General features: G+C 41.1%; 1 protein-coding gene across 1 annotated transcript in view; it reads left to right on the top strand.

Moving 5' to 3' along the window:
* Positions 1-619: 619 nt before the first annotated feature.
* RALB (RAS like proto-oncogene B) overlaps positions 620-5,843 on the top strand; it is a 76,995-nt gene continuing 71,771 nt past the window's right edge. Inside the window, exon 1 of the mRNA XM_019522608.1 lies at positions 620-762. The gene's annotated coding sequence lies outside the window, so the exon portion shown is untranslated. The remainder of the gene's footprint in view (positions 763-5,843) is intronic.

Below are 5,843 nucleotides of genomic sequence, written 5' to 3'. Positions count from 1 at the left end.
GCTGATCACACCTGGCCCACCTGAGTCCACTGGAGCCTGGGAGGCAGCTCTGGCCTCATCCCCAGCACCTGCTCTTAGACCCACCAGTGACCGAGGACTCAACAGTGAGTGCTGAGGATGAGTCCATTGCAGTCTCACTAGGAAATGTCCAGCTCTGATGCAAGTCACTAGACTCAGGTGGGCAGGGCATGCTCAGTCCCCTGTTCCCAGAGATCTGCTGCTGATGTGGCACAAGCCCAGCAGGGCCCTGAGCAGATGGGAGGGTCTGCCTGCATGGATCCAATAGCAAAATCCAGCCCTAAGATTGGATGCAGTATGGTGAGTGAGGACAGCAAACACTGGAAACAGGAAAGAAAGATACAGTTCTTGCTAACTAGCAGCTAAATTGCTTATGTACCTTTCAGACTCATTATAGTGATATCTTAAATATCGTCCTGGGTTATTGTAACTATTACTGGGAGGCATCTGGAGGGGAGGAGGGAGGAAAAACAAAGAAGTATTATCCATCCTGAGGCTCCGGAGTGGTTGACGTTTCAGTTATCTATGGCGGTTTCCTTGTTTTCAGAACAAGTGTATGATATCACATCCTGAGTCCTTCCCTTTTCTCCTTGCCCTTTGAAGCATTACAAGTCTAGCCACAGCCACTGCGTGAACTGGCCTGGAAGAGCTGATTGCACGGAGCTGCTCTTGCTACTGCCTGCCTGCCTCACTCGTGCTCTTTTGAACACGGCAACAAGAGGACAAGCAGCCCTTCTGAGCACGGTGAGCAACAACTAATTAAGCAAATGTTTTCTCTGGGTTGTAAAACCGCATCATGAAGAATGCACAGATGTAAACTTAGTTGCATATAGGCTGGGGCAGTTTATGAAAATGAAATGAAAACAGCCCACTTTCATTTTTCATTATGGAAGTGAAAAAGGAACAGTCGCATTTCCTGACACAATAACTGAAAGAGGGAGCTGCAGTGGACATGTTGTCCAATGTCCAGAGCCTGAGTCAACTGTGGGAGGAATGGGACACATTTGAGGTCTAAGATGGCATGCCATTTGTTGGGAAGAGATGGGAAAAAAAACAATTGTTTCACTGTTTATGCCAAGCTCTGGATGAAAACTTTGCAAAACCATTGTATGACAGGCACCTCTTTATTGATATGCTGAATCTCCCTAGATTTAAAAAGCTTAATAGTACTAGATGGTAGTAAACACAATAAAAAGGAAATAAAAAGGCCATTTTCCTCTGCTAATCTTGGTTCATCCCAAAAGCATACAGGTTGAGCAAACATATTGAGCATGAGTCACTGACTCTCCTTCGCATAACTACAGCATCTTTTTGTTCCTTCTGCACTTACCTGGATCTAGGGCTAATTTAGAGCATTGGAGGATCTAAGTGTAAATAGTTCTGTTCTTGGCCTGGAGGCTAAGACTTCATAAATTAGGTGCCTCTAAGGGGAAATACACTGGAAATACAATAATAGCCACACCCAGCATAAGAGATGTTTTAGTGAGGACAAGTAATCAACCTGCATTACCATTTCCAGAGCCACGCTGCAGAAGTTATTTATTAACGCAGAGCTTTGCTTTCTCCAAAAGAGACCTAAGCTTCACATTTTTCTTAGTTTAGCTGCTTAGCTTGAGGCCAGCACTTCCCACTCACGTTCAGTGAGACTGCACACAAAGTAAGGGGCTCAATGTGGGTATGGTGGAATAGACTTTACAATGGCAGATTCATATCCTTGTCCAGATTTTAAATATCAACATTCAGTATAAGATTGTAACTGCTATGTCAAATGTCCAACTCAGCCCTGATGCCATTAAAGCATCCTCTTACTAAAAGCTGGTGAGACCTGCACTCCTTATAACCCTAACCCTAACCCAGCCTGACTAACACCAAATTTCCACTTTTCCTTCAGAACCTGCAAAACCAAAGCTGGATTGCTTGGCCTAATCATGGATAGTATGCAAATGCTGTTCTGTTTTGTGTAGGACCTATTAAAAGCTGGTATTTCTGTGAGTGAAAGGGAGGGAACAACAAATGTGGCTAGACTTGGGGAAAGTGTGGGTTGTCATGTACCACCTCCCACAAAAGCCTTATTGATGTGTTCCATCTGCCTAGTGCGGGTCTCTTATTAAATAAGTCCTCTGATTGTATTGGAGTTTAGCAAGAGCTAAACTGTCATTAGGCAATCCCCAATATGTCATTTAACCCTTGCCATTGTGCTCCTTATCTATCTTTTCTATGCTTGATGCAGTTTTATCAGCTCGTTGATAGTGTCACCTGAGCAGAATAGTAGTGAGGATTATCTTTGTCTCTTGCTGTCTCCTCTGGCTTTTATAAATTTCGCAGTGAAGAATCAGAAGGTAAAGATCCTAGAATTCCTTGAAAACCAAAGCTAGACAACTCCGGGACACTCTTCCATTGCTAACATAGGTCTTTCTCTTGAAAAAGATGTGAGAGAAAAGCGCATTCAGTTCCAGACTACCTGTCTATTAGCACACAGAAGGATGCTGCTTGCCATTAGGAAAGCTAGGATGGCTTGTATGGGATCAGTGGTCCATGTAGTCCAGAACTCATGCTGGTTAGACATTCAAAAAGCCCAAGACAGTGCTGATCTAAGTTATGCGGCTTTCTGTAAGCAGTGTAGTTTAGATCAGTAGCGAACAGAACACACGTTCGCCCCTTGGTGGTAGGGGGACAAATTTTAGACCAGGTTCTGCCATTTTTAAACCAGTCTATGTCCTCTAATAGGTATAGACTGGTTTCTGATCATTTATACCAGTAAAAGTGTAATGTCTGTACCTGGCCTCTGTCTGACACTGATCAGTACTAGAAACTATTCAAAAGAGGAGTTTCTTCCTCTGCTCATCAGTTAGTGGTTGCTTTATATCCTGAAGCATTAGGAGTAATAATCCTTTTATTATTTCTAATGTAATTGTGGATAGTCTTATTTCCAATATAAATGTTCAGTCCATTTCTTGAATCCTCCTAAGCTTTTATTTTAGTGATATCATGTGGCAGTAAATTCCACAGATTATGTTTTATTCAGAAGAAAGTGCTCCCTTTCTACCAGATTTAAACTTGTTGACTTTTAAAATTGCATAGGCCATCAGTGTGTATCAACTTTTCCTGGAAAATGAGAACAATCCATCTAACCTTCTTTTAAACTTATGCCATACTGAAGAATGACCACTTATCTCTGCTTTTTTATTTGCAGTTACTTTGCCAGTACAGCCCATGTCTGTACCTTGCCTTTTAGTCCTCTGCTCCAAGGGACTTCTGTGACCAGCCATTGTATTGTTCACTGTTTTGTTGTCAAGCTCAAAAAATTCAGCTAGAGAGATTTGACTTAGTAGTTTAATCTTTATGTTTATCTCCACATTCAATAATAATTTCTGCAGCACTTACTATCTTGGATCTTGTAAGGATGCCCACACTTAGTTCATTAAGCCTTAGAAGATCTTGTGAGAGAGGCCAGTATCATGTCACCATATTTTACAAGTCATGTGGGGAGTGAAGCACAATTAAACTAAATGACTTCCTCAACATCACTCTAAGTTAGTAGCAGAGATGCAAACAAAACCTAGTTCTCCTTGACCTCTTGTCCTGTGCTCTCTACCAGACTAATCTGTAGTGATGCCTAAAACACTGAAAAGAATTGCTTGAAATTGTTTACTTGATTATTATGTTCCATTAAGAAATAAAATTTAGCAACACTTCTATTTTTCTCCCTTCCCCCCTACGCTTAAGATGGAGTTTCTAATTATTAGTTTGGCACATTTTAATTTGTGTTTATACAATGCTGAGCTTTCCCTGATTTATAGTCTCACAGAAATCTCTGCTAAAGCATAAAAACGCACTTAAAACACATTGTATTCCCTTTACAGCCAATATGGAAGTGCCCTTTTCACACTCTCTGCAGCAGTTTCACATTATAATGTATATAACTTTAACAAATGGAGCATAATAAAGATATCACCCCATGGAGACTAAAAGATTGGGCTGCTGGGTATGTTCCCCTCACTAAATGAAAAGGTAGCCTTAGGCATAGGAGAACAATTGCATCTTGAGAAGGATTTGCTTCAATGTGCAATTCTGTATTTTATGTGTTATTTCTGAATAAACTAATACATACAGTCCTTGAAAACATGTGTAAATTAATACAAAATAAGTGCATGTCACAGCAAGCTTTATAGATGTTCTGCGCATAGTCTACATATTTGTCTGGTTAGATGTGACATACATAGAGTTTCCTATCCCCACTACACTACCTGTATGATAACGGGCTATATACTTCTCTTTATGCGGTATAGGGAAAAATAAATGGCCCAGAAAATATGTGTGTAGGTGGAAGGGAGAGTGGGGAAGAATGTTACCTTGGTGTGCTCCCTCCCACTCTCAGGGACTGCGGAAGCTGTTAGGCTACATATACAGACACAATTCAGAACTGATTTGAATCCTGCAGTTGCTCAGTTAACATTAAGTACAAAACATATCTTGTCAGGGAAAGAACCCTGATATCAATACAACTGTCTTCCACTATGGAGTGTGCTATTTGGTGCAAGGCAAATGGATCAGTGGTGTCACCAAAACCAAGTACACTGTCCCCACCTGGACAATAATGTGAGCCAATTTGCTTCTCAGTGTCTCCACCAAAAATTTTGCATGTAACATCACACACAGAGTATTAGTCTGTAAACAAGCTGCTAAATTAATTGGAAATCAATGAAAACCTAAATTCAGCTTTGCAGCTGAATCCAAATGTAGGTCCTTTGTAGTGGAGGTATTCAGAGATGCTCTTTTAAGCCTTTGCAGGTCTACAACTCCAGAGCAGTTTAACATATAAGTATAAAGCACCAGTAGAGGTGCATTTTTGCCTCAGTTCCCACATAGTGGAGGTTAGGCAAAGCAAGGCAGTATTCAGATTGTTAATTTGATTCTGATGGGGGAAGGTTATATCAAAGTTAAAGCACCAGTATCTCCTCCTGAGTTAATAGTCTTAATCCATCATCTTTTTTCTTCATGGTTTAATCTACTCTTTAAAATTTGAAGACTGAGCAAATTCTGCATGTGTCATCATGGCTCAAGGGTCAGAAAATCATTGCTTCAAGTAGCATTGGAGCAGTGTTGTAGCTGTGATGATCCGAAACATATGTAAGAAGCAAGGATTTTTTAATAGTTTTTTACTGGACGGCATGGTTGGGAGAGATTGGGAGAGACAAGCATTCAGATACACTCTCACCTTGTGCCCAAAAGCTTTTCTAATTCTCTCCCAACCATGCAGTTCATCCAATAAAAGACATGACCCACAAAAAATATACGTCCCAGAATGTGCCTCTCATTTTTTTTTCCAACTACTTTCCCATGAGTCTCATTCAACTCCCATTGAAATTCATGGAAACCTTTTCACAGGCTTCAAGACAGAGCTGTAGTCATGTCCATCAAACAGTGATTGAGGAAAAATATTCACTTAATTAAAAAAAAAAGGCTTACTCTGGCTGTGTCTATGCCCTTTGTAGCTACACATCCTTTGAATAACCTACTGGATGTGTTTTCCGGCAGAAATGTTTGGGGAAATGACAAACTGTAGCCAAACATTAGAAAACATTTGCAAAAAGCAAACTTTGACATTTTTAAATGTGAGTCTCCTCACAGGGACTTAGGTCTGAATTACTCATCCAGTTTGGGAATGGAAGGACGTGGGAAGTGGGGACCCACAGGGCTCGGTCCTTGGGCCCGCACTGTTCAATATCTTCATCAGTGATTTGGATGAGGGGGTGCAAAGCACCCTGTTCAAGTTTGCTGATGACACTAAGATGTGGGGGGATGTGGGCACATTAGAGGGGAGC

Source organism: Gavialis gangeticus, unplaced genomic scaffold, assembly GCF_001723915.1.
Source record: "Gavialis gangeticus isolate Ggan-Ray unplaced genomic scaffold, GavGan_comp1, whole genome shotgun sequence".
NCBI classification, from domain to species: domain Eukaryota; kingdom Metazoa; phylum Chordata; order Crocodylia; family Gavialidae; genus Gavialis; species Gavialis gangeticus.
Note: the sequence above shows the minus strand (reverse complement) of the source record. Positions and strands in the feature narration are given on the sequence as shown.